The sequence below is a fragment of the Lepus europaeus genome, chromosome 8 (genome assembly GCF_033115175.1).
Source record: "Lepus europaeus isolate LE1 chromosome 8, mLepTim1.pri, whole genome shotgun sequence".
Taxonomy (NCBI): domain Eukaryota; kingdom Metazoa; phylum Chordata; class Mammalia; order Lagomorpha; family Leporidae; genus Lepus; species Lepus europaeus.
Genome location: NC_084834.1, coordinates 98,557,961 through 98,580,407, shown reverse-complemented (window position 1 = coordinate 98,580,407; position 22,447 = coordinate 98,557,961).

Here is a 22,447-nt window from a genome sequence, read left to right as displayed (position 1 = left end):
CTAACAACCCACACTTCATTGCAGTGTATTTCTTATGCATGTAGAATGTAGGTATGTTGAAAACATTGCATGTATGTATTTTAAGACAAATTTATTCCTGTGAATTGATCTAGAAACTATAATTTTTTAAGGTTGATTTTTATGATTTTATTAAAGATTTATTTATTTATTTTGAAAGTCAAGGTTGGTGATGGGGTGGAGAGAGAATCTTTGATCCACTGGTTCACTCCTCAGATATCTGCAATGGACAGTGCTGGGCCACGCAGAAGTCAGGGGCAATGAGCCCCTTCTGGGTCTTCCAAGTGGATGGCAGAGGCACAAACATTTGGGTCATCCTCTTCTGCTTTTCCCAGTCCATTAGCAGGGAGCTGGACTGGAAGTGGAGTAGCCAGGACATGAACCAGTGACCATATGGGATGCTGGCATCTAGGAGGCAGCTTCATGCACCATACCACAACACTGGCCCCTATAATGCTAATTTTAAACAAGTATCTCTAAAACTATTTCAAAATTTTTGTACCAGTTTCTATCTGAGAGTTCTAATTATTTATTACAATGATTTAGCATTGTTGCTTTAGAGATTTGCTATCAGAACTAAATTCAAATCATGAGAAAATAACCAGGTCTCCAAAAAGAAAAAAAAGCTGTTCACAGGTGAAGTCAATTTATTTTGTTATTATGTTTGATCAAATAATGAAACTTTGACTCCATTAAGTATAGCTAAATGAGTATATTTTAAACTCTGATGGCATGTGAAGCATCTTGGAACACACACATGTAAATGTACACACAGGTACACATACCATAAAGGTATTATAAAGGTTGAGGAGGTTTAGATGAGTGAACATAAACATGAGAAAATAGCAAAGAACTCTGTTGTGGAAGTACTCACTGCATGCAGCTGTTGGAAGTAGATGATGAATTTCCAAGCTTACATGAAGTCAGAGGAAAGAAGTAAAACAACTTATAAGATGCACAGTGTACACAGGACAAAAATACACTATTTTTCTGGAGAAGCACATTTTATTCTGATATTAGGTGTAAGTGAAACTTTTTCTTTAAAAAAAAAAAAAAAGGCATTATGCCTACTTGTGTCATCTTGCCTCTCTATACATGGTCCCAGAGTAAGACATCATTCTGGAATAGCTTGGCAGGCAAATCCAGAAACATTTAAGAATTTAGAAAATGCCACACAGAAATTAAAAATCAAGTCAACTGGGGAAATATTTAAAATAAAAGTCACACTGAAAAGGTTAAGAACTCTCATGTATATCAATGACAAAATGATGAAGTCTCTAATATAAAGAGATAAGGATTATCAACAAACAATCCTCAAATGAGGAAACACAAAGCATCTTTTAAAAACTTTATGAAGAGAGAGTGGCAAGATGGTAGAATAGGAAGGGAGCACACTGATAGTCTGGGAAGAGACAGTTTAATAAAAGTGGAAATACTGCAGGTTCAAGGAAGAGTAAGGGAAGAAACAACAGAGGAAACTCTTCCGGAACTGGTAATCACAGTGGACCTGCGTGTAGAGCGTGGGAGCCCATGGTTTGGGACACCAGCGGCAGAATCAACGCACCAGCACTGGAATGCAAGGTGAGCCGAACCTCAATAACCCGAGACACCGGCAGGCAAGCGGAAAGAGGAGACTAGAGGGAACGAGGCTTGAAATCCCGTGGGGAAAAGTTCACCAGGCTAACTAGAACAGAGAGGAAAAAAAAAAGGTGACCGATACAGACACGAGTTTCTCTCTCTCCGCTCACCTCTCAAAGGTGAGCAAGACAAAGAACAGGTGCCATTTTGAACATACGTCATAAGCAGGGCGACATCAGGGTTGCACCCACTACACCCTCAGCCAACCAGAAAAACCTGACTCTTGGTGTGTGTGTCTGTGTGTGTGTGTTTGTGTGTGTGTGTGAAATAACAGGAGATTAGGACCTAGTGAATGTGTGGTGCTAATGAACTGAGACTGTGAAAAGAGTCAGTGGGTGAGAGAACTCACAGAATTCACGTGAGTACTCTCCAGAGACACTACAATTTGGTAACCTTGGCAACCCAGTGGGATACTGCAGGAGAATTTGAGCCCACACTGAGGGTAGCACAGATTCCCTGTGTGGTCCTTGGGAAAGAGCTTCCTATCTCTGGCTCCTGTGGGTATATCATTTGTCTGCTACCTTCACTTCCACTCAGCTATGTGGAGTTACTTCCCTTTTGAATCAAAAAAAGAAAGAGAGAGAGAGAGAGAAATAGAGAGAGAGATATTTACCATGCCTAACCTGGGAGTGCTACCTTTGGCACACCCTTAACCCTGAGGAACCAAAAAGAGCTCTCAGGCCACACCCATCTCAAGCCTCTAAGGCTCCATCAAAAGCAGACAGTCCATTTAATACAGTCATAGTATAACAAGAAAAAACACCACAGCGAGGGAAGTAGAATTCAAAGAATATCTCCACAATGCCAAGCAACAAATGCAGAAACCGAGGAAACAAGAACAAGGAAGACATTATGACACCCTCAAATGAACAAGACACCCCAAGCCAAGATTATGAAGATGATGAGATGGAAGAAATACAAGATACCGATTTCAAAAAATTTATGATAAGAACAATTAGAAGTTTTCAAAAACAAATGCTTGAGCTACAGAATTCCTTACTGGACAGGATAGAAAATCTCCTTCGAGAAAATGAAATCTTAAGGAGGAATCAAAATGAAATGCAGAAACTAGTAGAACATGAAACTGTGATAGTGAAGAGAAATAAAAATGAAGTGAAGAACTCAATAGATAAATGACAAACACCTTAGAGAGCCTTAAAAACAGAGTCAGTAAAACAGAAGAGAGAATATAGGACTTAGAAGACAGGAGTCACTGTGTACTTACACCCCATGTGGGATCTGTCCTTAATGTGTTGTCTAATGTGAAGTGATGCTATAACTAGTACTGAAACAGTATTTTTATACTTTGTGTTTCTGTGTGGGTACAAACTGATGAGGTCTTTACTAATTATATACTGAATTGATCTGTATATAAAGAGAATTGGAAATGAAAAAAAAAAACAACCTGGTGTTAAATTGGAAATGGCATAGAAAATTAATTAATTTAAAAAAATATTATGTAGGATCTCTGTCTTTAATGTGCTGTACATTGTTATTTAATGCTATAATTAGTACTCCAATGGTAGTTTTTTCACTTTATGTTGCTATATGGGGCAAACTTTTGAAATCTTTACCTAATATATACTAAAATGATCTTCTATATATAAAGAGAATTGAAAATGAATCTTTATGTGAATGGAAGGGGAGAGGGAGCGGGAAAGGGGAGGGTTGTGGGCGGGAGGGAAGTTATAGGAGGGAGGAAGCCATTGTAACCCATAAGCTGTACTTTGGAAATTTATATTAATTAAATTAAATAAAAGTTTAATAAATGAAAAAAAAAGAACACAGGGAAGTATACAGTCAAACCAAAGAAAAGAAGAGGCAATTAGAAATCTAAAAAATATTATTGAGAATCTACAGGATACTATTAAAAAACCCAACATTCAGGTTCTAGGAGTTCCTGAAGGCATGGAGAGAGAGAAAGAATTAGAAGGCCTTTTTAGTGAGATACTTGCAGAGAACTTCCTGGGTTTGGAGAAGGACAGAGACATCCTAGTACAGGAAGCTCATAGAACCCCTAGTAAACATGACCAAAAGAGATCCTCACCACAACACGTTGTAATCAAACTCACCACAGTGAAACATAAAGAAAAGATTCTAAAATATGCAAGAGAGAAACGTCAGATGACTCTCAGAGGATCTCCAATTAGACTCACAGCAGACTGCTCAGCAGAAACCCTACAGGCTAGAAGGGAATGGCGAGGCATAGCCTAGGTATTAAGAGAGAAAAACTGCCAGCCCAGAATATTATATCCTGCAAAGCTCTCATTTGTGAATGAAGGTGAAATAAAGACCTTTCACAGCAAACAGAAATTGAAAGAATTCGTCGCCACTCGTCCAGCCCTGCAAAAGATGCTTAAAGATGTGTAACATACAGAAACACAGAAACACGGTCATCAATATGAAAGAAGGTAAAGGAACGAAACCTCACAGCAAAAGATCACAGGAATCTCAAAGCATATTTTAGAAAATATCTCTGGCAAATGGCAGGGCAAAGTTACTACTTATCAATAGTCACATTGAACGTTAAAGGCCTGAACTGTCCAGTTAAAAGACACTGATTGGCTGATTGGGTTAAGGAACAAAACCCATCTATTTGCTGCTTACAAGAAACTCATCTTTCCAACAAAGATGCATACAGACTGAAAGTGAAAGGCTGGGAAAAGATATACCATGCCAACAGAAATGAAAAAAGAGCAGGCGTAGCCATCTTAATATCGGACAACATTAACTTTACCACAAAAACTGTCAGGAGAGACAAAGAGGGGCACTATATAATGATTAAGGGATCCATTCAACAGGAAGATATAACGATTATCAATGTATATGCACCTAATTACAGGGCACCAGTTTATTTAAAAGACTTGTTAAGGGACTTAAAGGGAGACTTAGACCCCAATACAACAGTACTGCGGGACTTCAATACTCCACTCTCAGAAATAGACAAATCAACAGGACAGAAGATCAACAAGGAGACAGTAGATTTAAATGACACTATAGCCCAAATGGATCTAACAGACATCTACAGAACTTTTAATCCTACACATAAAGCATTTACATTCTTCTCAGCAGTACATGGAACCTTCTCCAGGATTGACCACATACTAGGCCATAAAGCAAGTCTCAGCAAATTCAAAAGAATTAGAATCATACCATGCAGCTTCTCAGACCATAGAGGAATGAAGTTGGAAATTAGCAACTCAGGAATCCCTAGAGCATATGCAAACACATGGAGATTGAACAACATGATCTTGAATGAAAAATGGGTCATAGAAGAAATTAAAAGAGAAATCAAAAACTTTCTCGAAGTAAATGAGGATAACAGCACAACATACCAAAACCTATTGGATGCAGCAAAAGCAGTGTTAAGAGGAAAGTTTATATCAATAGGTGCCTACATCAAGAAATTGGAAAGGCACCAAATAGATGAGCTTTCAGTTCATCTCAAGGATCTAGAAAATCTGCAGCAAACCAAACCCAAATCTAGTAGAAGAGAAATAATTAAAATCAAAGAAGAAATCAACAGGATTGAATCCAAAAAACATTACAAAAAATCAGCCAAACGAGGAGCTGGTTTTTTGAAAAAATAAACTGCTGAATTCTACCAGACATTTAAAGAAGAACTAACTCCAATTCTTCTCAAACTATTCAGAACAATCGAAAAAGAGGGAATCCTCCAAAATTCTTTCTATGAAGCCAGCATCACCTTAATTCCTAAGGAGTTAAGGAGGTACCTTTCTCTGAAGGGAGGAGAGAACCTCCACTATGACCTTGTCTAAATAAGATCAGATTTGGTGAACTCAAAAGGCTTCCATAGCCTTGGAAACTCATGACTAGAGCCTAGGGAGATTACAGATGCCATAAACAAGAGTGTCAAATTGTTAAGTCAACAACAGGAGTCACTGTGTACTTACTTCTCATGTGGGATCTGTCCTTAATGTGTTGTCCAATGTGAAGTAATGCTATAACTAGTAGTCAAACAGTATTTTACACTTTGTGTTTCTGTGTGGGTGCAAACTGATGAAATCTTTACTTAATATATACTAAGTCGATCTTCTGTATATAAAGATAATTGAAAATGAATCTTGATGTGAATGGAATGGGAGAGGGAACAGTAGATGGAGGGGTGCGAGTGGGAGGGAAATTATGGTGGTGGAGCCATTGTAATCCATAAACTGTACTTTGGAAATTTATATTTACTAAATAAGAGTTAAAAAAAAACTTTAAGAAACTGTTTTCCATAGAACTTCAAATCGGATAAAATGGAAGTCAGTTCTTACATATCAAATTGGTATAAATTAAAAAGAATATTCATTTTGTGAACATTCAGAAAATTGAGTCTCAAGAACTGCTGTTGAGTGTTGGAATTGACATACCTTTTCTAAAAGACATTTTGAAAATATGTATAAAAAGTCTTAATGGCCCACCTATCATTGGGCTTGGCAGTTCTTCTACTAGAAAGTATCAGAAAGTAATATAAAATATAAACAAAGTTCTGGTGGCTACAAGAAAGCTCATAGCAATGTTCTTTAGCTTCTTTCTTTTTATTTTATTTATTTATTTATTTATTTGACAGGCAGAGTGGATAGTGAGAGAGAGAGACAGAGAGGAAGGTCTTCCTTTTTGCCGTTGGTTCACCCTCCAATGGCCGCTGCGGCCAGCGCATCTCGCTGATCCGAAGCCAGGAGCCAGGTGCTTCTCCTGGTCTCCCACGCGGGTGCAGGGCCCAAGCACTTGGGCCATCCTCCACTGCCTTCCCGGGCCATAGCAGAGAGCTGGCCTGGAAGAGGGGCAACTGGGATAGAATCCGGCGCCCCGACCGGGACTAGAACCCAGTGTGCCGGCGCCGCAAGGCGGAGGATTAGCCTGTTAAGCCACGGCGCTGGCCAGCAATGTTCTTTAAAGAAAAATTCATCAGTCTATCATGTACTCAACAGTCTACAATGAAGGTTTTATTTTTATAACTTATTGTATCAGAATAACATTGGAAATATAGAGAAAAAATTCTTGTTATGACACAAAGTACAAAATGTAATGGATAGAGAAGAAAGCACATTACACTATTGTGTGAAGTGGCATTGCATATCTAGCTGCATGGACTGAATTGAGAGCACTCAAATTCATATGTTGAAGGCCTAACCTCTAATGGGACTGTGTTTAGTGATAGGGCTCGAGAGGGACTGCGGTCAGATGAGATCACTAAGGATGGGTCCTAATCCAACAGGACTGGTGTGCTTGTAAGAAGGGAAGAGACACTAGATCAGTGTTTCCCACATGAAGGCCCACATGAGCATGTGGCAGGAAGGCAACATCTATAAGCTAGAAAGAGAGCCCTCCTCACCAGAAACCAAATACAACAGCACTTTGTCTGAGTTGTCAGCATCCAGAACTGTGAGGAAATGAACTTCTGTTGTTTAAGCTGCCCAGTCTATGGCATTATGGCAGCTGTAGCTGCCCTAACATGCTTTTTGATATCTCCCCAGTAAGTTGACCAAGAAAGTCATCCTTCAAAGAGTTATCATTAGTGGCCGGCACTGCAGCTCACTTGGCTAATCATCCACTCACGGCGCCAGTACCCCAGGTTCTAGTCCCGGTCGGGGCACTGGATTCTGTCCTGGTTGCTCTGCTTCCAGTCCAGCTCTCTGCTGTGGTCCAGGAAGGCAGTGGAGGATGGCCCAAGTGCTTGGGCCCTGCACCAGCATGGGAGACCAGGAGGAAGCACCTGGCTCCTGGCTTCGGATCGGCGCAGCATGCTGACTGTGGCTGCCATTTGGGGGGTGAACCAACGGAAGGAAGACCTTTCTGTCTCTCTCACTGTCTAACTCTGCCTGTCAAAAAAAAAGAGTTATCATTAGTTACTACTGGGTGCTGGGGATTGTGTTATTAACAGCTTTCACACCATCTTCTAATTTTTCTGCAGTGAAATATATATAGTGTTTTTTAAAAGAAAAATAATTGCTTCTCATTTAAAAAAAAACAAAAAGAATTCTATTTTTGAGATGTGGAGGATGTCTTTAACAACTCCTCTATAATATGATTATGAATTTTACATGTCTTTTCTAGGAATGTTTCTCAGTGTAACTCAGATGTCAGATGTTGACCCATAATCCCTTTAAAACAACTGCTTTAAAGAAAAGATAAAATGAGGGGCTGGCACTGTGGCATAACGGACCTGCTGCTCTAACATCCCATATGGGCAGTGGTTCAAGTTCCAGCAGTTCCACTTCCCATCTAGCTCCCTGTTAATATACCCAGCAAAGCAGTGGAAGACGGCCCAAGTTCTTGGGCCCCTGCACCCATGTGGGAGACCCAGAAGAAGCTCCTGGCTCCTTGGTTCATATTGGCCCAGCTCCAGCCATTGTGACCATTTGGGGAGTGAACCAGCAGGCGAAGATCTCTCTCTCTGTCTCTCTCCCCACTTCTCTCTTTAATGCTACCTTTTGAATAAATAAATAAATACTTTCTTTAAAAAAAAGTTAAAATGATGGTTTGTAAGCACGATAGGTTTTGAACTGAGAATATTTAAAGAAATGTAAGAAGTGCCTGACCTTCAGGCAGTCTTCAATGAATACATTCTCAAAGCTTGCTTCTCAATCACCGCTGGACAAGAGTGCTAGAACATCAAAGCGAGCAAGGGCTCTGACTTTGTAGTCAAACATGCTGGTTTTGACGATACTTGGCCTCTTACTAGCCGAGTCATTTCTAGAAATACATTAAAACTCCCTAAGCCTCAGTATCCTTATTTGAAAAATAACATGATAATATTAAATCTCTTGTAAGGTGGTTGGAATAATTAAATGTGATAATAGTTAAAAAAGAAGCTGCCATAGGACTTAGCTGTTTGGGTGCAACACAGAAATTACTCACTAATGTTTTAAAATAGTGTGTGATTAGTTGAGATTTCAAAGTCATATTTTTGACGAAAGACCTGTAGTATAGATATTTTGCATTTCTGATTGAAGTAGATGTCTGTACTTTTCATGTGCAAGGGGTGTGGTTTTAGTTCACATATGAATTTAACCTCTAACTTAAACTTGTTCTTTTTAAGAAAAAAAATCTTTAAAAATTTTACTTTTTCATTTTGTTTTGGGGGAGAAAGAGAAAGAGACAGAGAGACAAATAAGAAATGTGTGAAAGACAGACAAATATCTATCATCTGCTGCTTCACTTACCAAATGCCCATAACAATATATGGAGCTGGGCCGAGTCCAAACCCAGGTGCCTGAAACTCAGTTGAGGTCTCCCACATGAGTGGTAGATATTCAGGTACTTGAGCCATCCCAGGAAGCTTTAATCAACAGTGGAGCCTGGATTTGAACCCAGGCACTCTGAAATGGGATGCAGGCATCCCAGGTAACATCTCAATTACTATGCCAAATGCCTACTCCTAACTTGTTCATGGATAGATGATCATTCTACCTCCATAAAAGGAAAGATTAAGCCCAGGAGGTGGCTCTAGGCTAATTTTTAAAATTCAATTTTATTCTCAAATAAATATCCATAGTTTTATAAGTTAATATTTTATACCTAAAGTAATAGTCACATCTGCGTAGGGTCCGCAAATCTCATGCATGAGTATTTTGGTTATGTAGTACTATACCCCTTTATAGAAATTCTTTCTAGACTGTGAGTTTTATAAAAATGAAGGAATCATACTTGACTAATAGTTTGGATTTTATTTACAATAAAAAGCATCTCCACTCCCATCCCTACCAATCTAGAGAGCAGAAGATTGTTTGCAATCTAGATAACCATTGCAAAACTGTCCTTTGTTTCCAGGACATAATTTTCTCCTAGTACTGTACTTCATATAACTGTGGAGATTACATACTGAACTTATTGCCTTACTACCTGAAATTTGTAAATGGGCAGGCTGGTAAGAAGCTTGTGGGCTGTACGACTTTTTGATGATGTTAGCTGAATTTAACCTTTTTCTGAAATATATTTCACAAGGCTTAACAACACCAAGTGACCTAAATGAGTTAGGATCACTCCCCAAACCCTTAAATTAATATCAGGAAGCAATTTAGACACCAAGGAGGATTGAACTTAATGCGTTAGTGAGATGAATAATTGAAGCATTTGAAGTGGGTGATAGATCTTACTAAGTGATTACTTCCTTATAAATTTCTAAACAAGAAGTCTTCATTGAGAAATGGCTTGGGATTGCTGCCATTTGTCACTTGGCCTATGCATGCTTAATCATCTGCATTTTTAGGCCACTAAAGGCATGTTCAGTGTATTGTGATGGTCTACATAATGAATACATGCATTGAATACCCAACCAGACTCCTCAGAAGAGGGTCTGCCTATACGTGTCTTTCTGAGTCAGCTAATATTGTCATGATACATTTCAATAAAAGTTAATGTATCACTAGGGGAAATAACAATTTTTACATTTTCAATGCTTAAGTTTACATATTTGGAATTATTTTAAAAGCAAGTTAACACTTTGTATCAGATTCATTGTAAATGAATACATAATAGCCTGGTTTAAATTGCATTTGTTGTTTAAATTGTGCATAAAGAAATTTATCAACTACTTAAATGAGTAATAGAAGAAAGGAAAGGGTAACTTCTACCACCTATACTATCATATGTTCTTATGTTATTGTATGCACAACATATGCTTCCATATGGTAGGTGTCAACCTCAGCAAGAGACAGCCTAAGGTGGTGTGGGTAAGAAGACGGGTGTTGGAGGCTGACATACCGTGGCCAGTTCTCGCCCTTTGGATCAGTTATAATTTCCCTAAGTCTCTTTCCTTATCTGTAAAATGACAATAGAGACAATACCAAGCACTAAATACTGAAGGGTGGATGCAGTGACAGAGTAGATACCAGAGGCTTTTATGTAGTGACTTGTACATAATAATCATTTCACACACTTCTCTGCTATGGAATCCTCTTATCTGCTTACCTGCTCACAGTATTCTGTGCTTTTTTGTTCAATCTCTCTTGTGTACAATCATCATACACAGTGTTAGGTGTTTATTATATTTCTGTAAACCTTTTGAATGCATCAATCATCAGCCCAGAACCAGCTCATAGACTCTGGCTGAAGTATAAAACATGAGATCTAGGGAAAGGAGATCTTTTTCATAGGCATGCAGAATGAAATGCTAGACATTTTCTTAAGCTGTATAAGCACGTTCTAATAAAGGCAGGCAGCAGATGCAAAGAATTTATCACAGCTAAATTGCATATATTCTTGTTTCTGCTTGATAATTTGTCTTTCGTGAGTATGTGATTTTTTCACAGTAGTTATCCCCAGCTGCATATGTATGCTGCAGAAAGAAAGAGCATATGGAATATATACCATGTATTTATACATATAGAGCTATTCTGGCACTGGGTGTGTAGATTCACATGCATATACATGCACACACTCACAAGATCAGCCTGTGTGTGCCTATTTGTAGAGAGAGGCAAATATATGTATAGATATATATTCCTTCTGCTCTTTTCATTGTGTTACGCATGTCAGAGTCAGAAAGAATTCTGTTCTCCTCCCTGTTACCCACCCCCCACAAGCTGGAGGGCCAGAAGGTGGGGCGGTACCTCAGGATAATGGCAGCAGAAGGCAAAGGGAGCAGACAGCTGGCAAGCTCTGTCCCAATATGCTTCCCTGAAAGAGGCGAGGAAATTTCAGAAGATGCAATGCCTGAATGGCTCACTTTGCAGAAAAACAGGAGAACCGATATAAAATTCCTTAGAATGTGTTCATTTTAAAGGCGTAGGATTGACCATGTTCTTATCACCATTAGGAAACTTCCCCTGAAAATATGAATTGATGAACATTTCATCTTGGAAGATATTCTGGAAAGAAATGTCAGTTTTTCTGACTCCCAAGAGCTGTCCTCATAAGCTCAAAAAAGATTCTGCCAATGCCAGGTGTCTCCCTGAGATTTTCTAGAACAAAAATGTACAGTGAAGCCTCTGATATCTTAAATGCTATTAGCATAAGGAATCCTGGATAGCAGAGCCCCTCTCATAAAGACCACAACTGAACTATTTTGAGTGAAATATTTTCAAGAGTACTTGTGCATATCATTTTAAACAGATTATTATGATTTTTACATACTATCTTAAACAGATTATTATAATTTCAGGCTTTCTTGATGATTGAAGGTCATAATTACAAACAATAATTTTTATTAATAAAGCAGTGCTCTTCAGGCCACTGAGATGTGTAGGATCATTTCTCCTGTTATTAATGTTTTTCATTTCTCTTTTTGCCCCAGGCTATTATTTCTTACTTTTAAATTCATTGTTGACCTGAATAATATAGCCCAGTTTGTTAGGATTCCCTAAAGTAGGAAATAACCTCCAGGTAAGGGCTCAGGACTTCCCTTCCTGACAAGGCTTTCTCATGTACAGTGTGATAAAACCATGTGAGCATGTGTGTGTGTGTGTGTGTGTTTTCTGGGCTATCAGTGGTGACATTATTGAAAGGCTTGATTCTGAGTACACAGGAATTTTCTGTTTTATTTTTAATATTATAATTGTATAATATCATACTTTTGATTTTGCAATAATTGTGTTGTACCTTCAAATATGGTATTTGACAGATAAACTAGACACTGATTCTAGAGTATAAAAATGTAAAGTGGTTAATTATAATCACATTGACAGAGCAATGTATTGGATGGAAATTTCAAGCTAACAAAACAACTCTAGCAATTTCCGAAAGCACAAAGAGACCACTATATTTGTGGAGCAGATAAAGGTATTAACTCCAACCAAATTAGGGGGTCAGTTATTCAGCTATGTTTTGAAAATATTCACACGCAGGCAAGTTACAGTATATATGGGCCAAAATGTTGATGGCAAATCTGATTGGCAGTTGTGATCTGTAGCTGACTTCGTTTTCTTTAGCATACTGATTGTCATTACCATCATTTGGGGATACAATGTGATCTAGCTACCATTTTGAAATTGTTTGCAAATTCAGAATTGCAGAAGCTCTTTTTCCTAAAATTCATATTTGAAATTTCAACACTATAGACTGTTTCATTTATGCACACTATAGTAAGTAAAGGAAGCTTTCGTATTACATTTTATGTGACTTTATTTTATGTACCACATACAGGGGTGGACATTTGGCACAGCAGTTAAGATGTTGCTTGGGATGTCTGCATTCCATTTCAAACTGCCTGACCTTGAATCCCGCTCCACTTCAGATTTCAGGTTTCTGTTAATGTGCGCTGTGGGAGGGAGCAGGTGATGGCACATGTCACTGGGTCACTGCTGCCCACGTGAGAGATGTTCATTGAGTTCCTGGATCAGCTCCTGACTTTGGCCTGGTGCAGCCTTGACTATTGTAGGCATCTGGAGAATGAGCCCATGGATGAGAGATCTCTATTTTCTTCTTTTCAAATAAAATACATGAACTTTTAAAAAATATATTTTAAAGACAAAAGTATAACTATGTCTGATTTATTTGGATTTTTTTCAATATAGCTATTTTATAATTTGTATGTGGAGATATGTATGAGAAGGTATCATCCATCAGTTGATCTTTCTAAACAAAATATAGCTATTTTGAATTTCCTGTTATAATTAAACTAGGTAAGGTTCAGTACATGGATCACCATATCTTTCACTTCTCTGCTGGTTGTTTTTGCATGTTTGCAATCACACCTAATTGCAGTTGTTCACTGTCACAGACATATTGATGACATCATTTTATAAGCAGACATTATTGATAGTTTCACTTGTTTATGGAGTACCCAGCTCTGCAGAACATGCAGATGGGCCCTTAATAAACAATGATTGCTGGAACTGCTGGAACTGATTCTGTTGAGCCATTTCCTATATTTTTCAGGAGTTTTTCTGTTTGACTGGTAAACTGTTAATAACTTTAGACTAGACATGGTATAATTGTTTACAACCCTACACATAGGAACTGGCATAATTACAAATACTGCACCCTAGACCTGTTGTTGAACATTCACCAACACACCTTTATAAGGTTTTCTTATGGTGATGAATTGCAAGCAAACTCATTGTGTATCTTTTTGGTAACTGAAGAAAATTTATAAAAGAAACATAAAAATTGTACATATTTATTGGTTACCATGCAGTGTATCTGTGCATCTTGTAATGACTAATCAGAATAAATATCTTTATCTCCTCAAACATTTTTTCATAGTGAAAACACATCCCAAATCCTATCATCTGTTTTTTTAAAGAAGTATCCAGCACATTAACATTAACTATAGTCATCCCACTGTGCAGTGAAACTGAACTTCTGATTCTTATCTACTGAAACTTAGTACATGTTCCTTTAACTTTTCTCCTTCCTCTTTCCCTTCCCTCCTCAGCCTCTAGCGACAACCAATATACTTTTAACTTCTCTGAGATAACTCTTCTAAATTTTTTAAATATTTATTTATTTGAAAGGCAGGATGACAGAGAGAGGGAGGGTGGGAGAGAAAAAGAGAGAGAGAGAGAGAGAATCTCATCTAGTGAATCACTCTCCAGATGTCTACAACAGTTAGGTCTCTGTCCGGTCTCCCATGGGGTAACAGGGACCAAGTACTTGGGTCATTTTCTGTTGCTTTGCCAGGCACATTAGCAGGAAATTGGATTGGAATCATAGTAGCCTGGACTTGAGCTGACACTTTGAGGTAGGATGCTAGAATCACAAGTTGATATTTAACTCACTGCTCTACATGCTGGGCCCCACTTTTTCAAGCCATGCATGTGTGGTTGGATACTTAGTTTGTTTCCAATTCTTGGCTATTGTGAATAGTGCTACAATAAATGTGAGGATTCAGATTTCTCTTTTCACAGATTGACTACTTTCCCTTTGGATACGTGTACCCAATAGTAGGATTGCTGGATCACATGGTAGTTCTATTTTTCTTTTCTTTCCTTTTTGTTCTCTTCTTTTCTTGTTTCTTTTCTTTCTTTTCTTTATTTTTTTGAGAAGCTAGCATACTGTTTTTACAATTGCTGTACTAATTTATACTTCCACCAATAGTATGCAAATGATCCTTTTTCTCAACTTCCTGGCTATCATTTGTTTTCTTTTATATTTTAGATAATAGCCATTCTTACTGGTGTAAGGTAATCTCATTATTCTTTTGATGTTCATTTCTATGATGATAAGTGATGTGGAGCAATTTTTCCTGTACCTATTGGATATTGCCATGTCTCTCTTTGAGAAATATCTGTTTAGATCTGTCACTTACTTTTTATTTGATCATGGTGGTTTTTTTTTTCTATTGAATACTTACTTAACTTACATGTATTTTCTCCAGTTTTGTAGGTTATCTCCTCCCACTATTGTTTCCTTTATTGTACAGTGCCTCTTTAGTTTGATGGATGCCATTTGCCTCTTTTATTTTCTGTTTTTCCTTTACTTTTGGAGTCTGATCCAAAAATCCTTGGTTATTCCAATGGTTTTAAGCATCTCCCTGTGATTTCTTCTAAAAGCTTGTAAATTTATGTTCTTACATTTAGGTCTTTAAGCTGATTTTTATATGTAGTGACAAATAGGCTTTTAGCTTCATTCTTCTGCATGTGGATATCCAGATTTCCCAGCATTATTTAATAACAAAATGACTGTCCTTTTCCCAATGCACATTCTTAGCAATTTTGTCAAAGATCAGTTGTCTGTAAATGTATAGAATTACTTGTAGGATATCTATTTTGCTACATTGGTCTATGTATCTGTTTTTTTTGCCAATAACAGTTTTAATGACTGCAACTTTATAATATTTTAAAAAATATTTACTTATTTATTTATTTTGATTTATTTGAATGTCAGAAAAAGAGAGAAAGAGCCAGTCAAACTAAGAGAGCTCTTCTATCTTCTGTTTCACTTCCCAAATGCCTATGAGAGTTGGGAATGGGCCAGTTTAAAGCCAGGAACCAGGACCTCCATCTTGGACTCCTATATAGGTGACAAAATCTGAAATATTTCAGTCACTATTTGTCAACTTTCAGGTACATTAGCAGGAAGATGGATTGTAAGATGAGGTGTGGTCAACTTTCAGGTACATTAGCAGGAAGATGGATTTTAAGATGAGGTGGGATTTAATCACTGGCACTCCAGTCTAGTATGTGAACATCCCATGAGGAAGCATAATTACTGCCCAAATACCATCCACCTTCAATATGTTTGTGCATGTTTTTTTAAAAAAGATTTATTTACTTATTTCAGAGGTAGAGTTACAGACAGAGAGAGGGAAAGACAGAGAGAAAGATCTTCCATCTGCTGGTTTACTCCCTAAATGGCCCCAATGGTCAGAGCTGAGCCAATCTGAAGCCAGGAGCCAGGAGCTTCTTCTGGGTCTTCCATGTGGGTAAAGTGGCCCAAGCAGTTGGGCCCATCTTCCACTGCTTTCCCAGGCCATAAGCAGAGAGCTGGATCATAAGATGAACATCTGGGACTCAGACTGGCACCCATATGTTATGCTGGTGCCATAGGCAGAGACTTAGCCTACTAAGACACAGCACTGACCACAATAGAGTAAACTTTATTGTAAAATTCTTTATGATTAAGCTGGTATGCAGGATATCACTTGGCTTATTGCTTTGTCTTTTGTTCTAGGCGAATGCAGAAGTGTAGTCTCTGAGTGATTTCTTTTGTCTTAATGTCAGCTGTGTTGATAAGTGACACAGTGGACTAGTCTGCTACAGTTGTAGAGATGGATGTGTGGCTTTGAGATGAGTAAGGGTTTCCTTGGGTGTGTATCTTTGGTCTACAGAGAGTTTAGTATCAGTCTCCCTGGTGAATGTAATAGCCAGGGCCTTGTTTTTGGTGCTCAGGGGACAGGGGTCTGCCCACTTGTCTTACTGGCAAGCCTGAGTGATGCTGAGGCTTATGGAACCAATTTCTGTGGCTCTAGGACTGTGTGATACAGATGGACCTTTCCTTAGTTGCTGGTAGGAGAGTCCAGATGGTTCTATGGCTTGCAATACTAACAGCCCTAGTCTTAGAACTAAGAGATGTGTACTGGACCCTTTTCCAAACCTACAGGGTAACTGCAAGCTATACAGGAGATTTTACTCTGGAGGGTTTAAGTCCAGAGAGGTGGAATGCAGGTAGCTTCTTCCCTATGTCCACCAGGGAGATTCCAGTGGCACTGAGAAATATAGAAAGAATTGTTGCAGTCTTGGTGTTACAAGATATAGTGGGGTCATAACCCAGACCCAAAGTAGGAGCAAATTTTTTATGGGCTGCTTTTGGTGTTAGCCCCCTGAAGCTAAGGTGCATTCTTTTAGTTCACGTAGAGTGCAGGAGCAAAGCTCTGAGGCTAATGCTCCAGAACTCCCACAGTTGCAGGCTGCAGGGTATATCTGTTCTTTGCCCCACCTGGTGCCTGGCTCTGACTATGATGTCAGAGGGAGAACAGAGGCATGTTATATGACATTCTCGTTGCTGAGTATGGCACTCTGTGTGGTGGGGGAGGGGAAAAAAAATCAAGGTAGCTTCCCATCTCCAAGCCCTGCAGTTGCCTAGACCCCAATCAGCTCTCCAGGGTGAAGTAAAATTCAGTGGGTGGCTCAGCTAAAACGGCATACAACAGGGACGCATGGTGATTTCTTCCTGAGTTGGTGAGATAAGATGATGGCTCGTAATGGCAGCTGGCTGCAGCATGCAGCAGGCTGCTGTGGTGTCTCTCTCTTTCTGCTTGTCCCACAGAGTCCACATTTTTTGGTCACTTCTTTCCTAAAAATTTCTGGCAGTCAGACACCTGGAAATATAGTCCTTCTTTTGTTCTTTTCAAACCCCAGAGCAGGTTTAGTGTAGCTATACCCTATTCAGCTATCTTGGATTTGCTCCTGAGGTCTTTCTCAATTTTGCAGAAATTTTAGTAATGTTTTTTTAGTACCTAATTTTGATAGGGATTTCATTAAATATATGAATCACTTTGAGTATTGTGGTCATTTTAAAAAATTGATTCTATCAACCCATGAACATAGACTGTCTTTCCATGTCTTGGTGTCCTCTTAAATTTTTTTCATCAATGATGTATAATTTTCATTGTAGAGATAATTCACTTCTTTGTTGAAATTTATTCCTATGTATTTTAAACTTTTTTGTAACTGTTGGAAATAGAATTACTGTCTTAATTTCTTTTTCTGATGATTCACTCTTTGCATATAACAGTGCTCCTGGTTTTTTACATTAACATTGCATCTTACAACTTTGCTGAATTTGTTTATTAGTTCTAACAGTTTTTTTCAGTGGAAACTTTGGGGCTTTGTATATCAAATATGTCATCTGTAAACAATGATAATTTGGATTCTTCCTTTCCAATTTGGATGTTAACTCTTACTTTATGACCTTTACTTCACTTTTATATATTACTTTATTACAAGATGCCCTAGCTCCAAAGAGTTCAAAGTGTTTATATGCCTCTTGCTTGAGAGAGGAAGAGTGAAAAAAAAATCCTAGTGCCAGGCCCTCTGCAAAAATTCAATTGAACTGAGCCCTCCAGACCCATGACAATGGAATCCTTATATGCAGCCTCTACAGTTAGGTGGCCTCCGCCACCCCCCTTCTTTCTTTCTGTTATCTAATTGCTCTGGCTAGGACTGTGATGAATAAAATGGCAAAAGCAATTATCGTTGTATTGCTCAAAATCTTAGAAAGTCTTCAGCTTTCCCCCATTCAGTATGATGTTAAGCGTTGATTTATTATATATGACCTTTATTACATTAAGGTATGTTCTTTCTACACCTAATTTGTTCAGAGGTTTTTTTTTTTTAAGATTTATTTATTTATTTGAAAGGCAGAGTTACAGAGGGGAGGAAGAGAAGCAGGGAGAGAGATCTATCTGCTGCTTCACTCCCTAAATGGCTGTGGCTGGGTCAGTTCAAGCCAAAGCCAATGGCCTAAAGATTTTTCCAGGTCTCCCATGTAGATGTAAGAACCCAAGTACTTTGGTCATCTTCTGCTGCTTTTCCCAGGGTATAGTAGCAGAGAACTGGATAAGAAGTGGAGCAGCCAGGACTCAAACTGGTGCTCATATGGGATGCTGGTGCCACAGGTGGTGGTTTAACTTGCTGCACCACCATGCTGGCCCCCAGAGTTTTTAATGAGGAAGAAATGTTGAATTTTGTCAAATGCATTTTATGTATCTGTTGAGGTTATCATATGATTTTTGCCCTTCTGCTGATTTTGAGTATCAATTTATTGATTTGTATATATTTACCTTTTATGTCTAGGATGAATCTCACTTGATCATGTTGGATTTGATCTGCTACTATGTTGTTAATTTTAGAATCTATGTCCATCAAGAATATTGACTTGTAGCTTGCTTTCTTGTTGTTGTGTCCTTGTCTTATTTTGGTTCAAGGTAATTCTGGAATTGTGGAACGAGTTTGTAGATATCCCCCCCCGCCCCCGCCACGCCATATGGAATTATTTAAGAAGAATTGGTATTGATACTTACAATGCTTTGGAGAACTTAGTAGTGAAGTAATTTAGTCCAGGACTTAACTCTGACAAGAGACTTTTTATCACTGATTCAATCTTGCTATTCATTATTGGTCTGTTTATGTATTCTATTTCTGGACAAAGAGACTAAGATGGTGACTGAGAGACTCCAGTGACCACCTCTTTGAAGAGACAAAAATTCCTGTAGTTGAACACAGACAAAATCATCTTCATAAGAGCTACAGAAGCCAGGTGAGAGACCACAGTGCCTCATTTTGTTATAAGAAAAGTTACATTGAAGAAAGCAAGCTCCCCCAGCTCTAAGGAGCACAGAGTGGAGATATGCCTTTTGCTTGGGAGAGAAAAAGTGAACAAAATTCTAGTACCAGGCCCTCTGCAAAAAAAAATCAGTTGAACTGAGCACCCCAGACCCATACCCACTGAATCATTATATGCAACCTCCACAATTAGGTGGCCTCAGTCATCTCTTACCCAAGCACTGATGGAAAGCAAAAACACCAGCTGCACGGAAGGCAAGACGTATAACCCATAGCTCCGAGCACCGTCTACTGTGCCAAAACACAGCTCCAGATGAAGTCCAAAGACCTCTACCTTCTGCCTGATGCTCATTGACTGAACCAGGATTGGAAAGGAGGAAGTCAAATTGTCACTGTTTTTAGATTAATACATACCAGAAGACCCCAAAGGTTACATCAAAAAAACTGTTAGAATTAATAAAAAGTTTCAGAAAACTTACAGGATACACTACCAATATACAAATATTGATAACACTTTTATATACCAATAGTGAATCATCTAAAACAGAAATCAAGACAACAATCCAATTTCCAATATCTACCAAAAATTCCTGGAAAAATTTAACCAGAGAACTGAGTGAACTCTACGATGAAAACTATAAGTCACCAATGAAAGAAACTGAAGAAGAAACAAAGAAATGGAAAGACATCCTGGGTTCATGGACTGATATTATCAATTTTGTTAAAATCTCCATATTGTCCATAGTGATTTAAATATTCAAGGAAATCCCAATAAAACTACCAATGATATTTTTATAGAACTAGACAAGCACTAATAAAGTTTGTATGGAATCACAGAAGACCCAGAATTGCAAAAGCAATTTTGAACAACAACAACAACGGAAAAAAACAAAGCAGGAAGCATTATATTACCTGGTCTTAAAATATATTTCAAAGCTGGCGCTGCAGCTCAGTAGACTAATCCTCTGCCTGCGGCGCTGGCACACTGGGTTCTAGTCCCGGTCGGGGCGCCGGACTCTGTCCCGGTTACCCCTCTTCCAGGCCAGCTCTCTGCTGTGGCCCGGGAGTGCAGTGGAGGATGGCCCAAGTGCTTGGGCTCTGCACCCTATGGGAGACCAGGAGAAGCACCTGGCTCCTGCCTTCGGATCGGCGCAGCGCGCCAGCCGCACTGCGCCGGCCGTAGTGGCCATTTGGGGGGTGAACCAATGGAAAAGGAAGACCTTTCTCTCTGTCTCTCTCTCTCTCTTTCTCACTTTCTAACTCTGCCTGTCCAAAATAAATAAATAAAATACATTGCTTTGTGATCTTTCTGTTGCTTTGATTTAGTCATTGGTTGCTGTAAACTTTGGTGTTAGTTATGCTTTTACTATGTTCCACAGATTTTACCATGTTTCTTCATTTCATTCCAAGAAATCTTAAAATTTCCTGTTTCATTTCTTTCACAGTCCATTGGTTGTTCAGGCACGTGTTGTTTAATTTCCATGAATTTATATACCTTTCTAAATTTTTTTAGTGTTGATTTCTACTTTTATTGAATTGTGGTCTGAAAACATATTTGATATGATTTCTGTTTTTATAACTCATTGAGACTGGTTTTGTGACCTACCATGTGATCTATCCTGGAGAATATTCCATGTGTTATTAAGGCAAATGTTCCACAGCCTTTAGATGATATTTTATGTAAATGTCTGTGAAGTCTTAGTTGATCTATGGTGCAGTTAGTACTGAAGTTTCTTTGTGTATTTTGTCTCAATTATATGTCCATTTCCAAAAGTAAGTTGTTAAAGTTCCCAACTGTTATTATATTGGGGTCTATCTCTAATTTAGAGGCTATTAATATTTGCTTAGGTATTGGGGTATTCTAGTATTAGGTGCATGTATATTTACAATTGTTATTTTCTTGCCAAATTGAACCTTTTTTGTTATATAATATTCATTTTTTTTACTACTTTTGATTTAAAATTTATCTTATCTGATAGAATGATGGCTAACACTTCATTTTGGAGGGTTCCATTTGCATAAACTATCTTGTTAAATTCTTTTCCGTTCAGTCTATATGTGTCTCTAGAGATTGAGTTTCTTGTAAATAGCATATTGTCTTTTTAAAGAAAATTCATTCAGTCATTATTTTTAATAGAATTTAATCCATATAAAGTTTAAGATAATTATTGATGGATAAGATCTACTGCTGTCATTTTAAAACTTGTTTTCTGTTTTTATTGTAGTTTTTTTTTCCTTTCTCCATTTCTTAACCCTTTGGGGTTAAGTGATTTTCTCTACTAGTGTGTTTTGATCCCTTGCTTATAAAACATTATCATGTTTTATATGTCTACCATAGATTTTTGTTCTGTGCTTACTGTGAGGCTTAGAAAAAATATCTTTTATTTTTTTTTTAAATTTTTTTTTGACAGGCAGAGTGGACAGTGAGAGAGAGAGAGACAGAGAGAAAAAATATCTTTTATTTTTAGTCAGCTGTTTTGAAATGAAACCAACCTGACATGTACCATAAAGATGGAAATAAAACCATAGAAATAAGAAAATAGTATTTTAAAGAACCATATACTTCAACTGCATTCTTCTCCTCAATTTGGATTTTATTGTCACATTTTACCACTTTTTCTTTTTTTTCTTATTTTATTTATTTGAAAGACAGAGTTACAGAGAGAGGTAGAAACAGAGAGAGAGGTCTTCCATCCACTGGTTCACTCCCCAGATGGCTGAAATGGCTGGAGCTGTGCCAATCCAAAGCCAGGAGTCAGGAGCTTCTTCTGAGTCTCCCACACAGGTTCTAGGGCCCAAGGTCTTGGGCCATCTTCTACTGCTTTTCCAGGCCATAGCCAAGAGCCGGACCAGAAGAGGAGCAGCTGGGACTAGAACCAGAACTAGAACTAGCAGCCTATATGGGATGCCAGTGCTTCAGGCCAGGGCCTTAAACCAGTGTGCCACAGCACCGGCCCCACATTTTACCACTTTCTATATTGCCTATCTCTTCACATTTTAATGTAACTAATATTTTTATTAGTTTTGTTATTTTTGTTCCACAATATAAATGGTTTACACACCATGTTTAAAGTATTAGACATTTTGAATTTGCCTGAATATTTATTTTTACTATG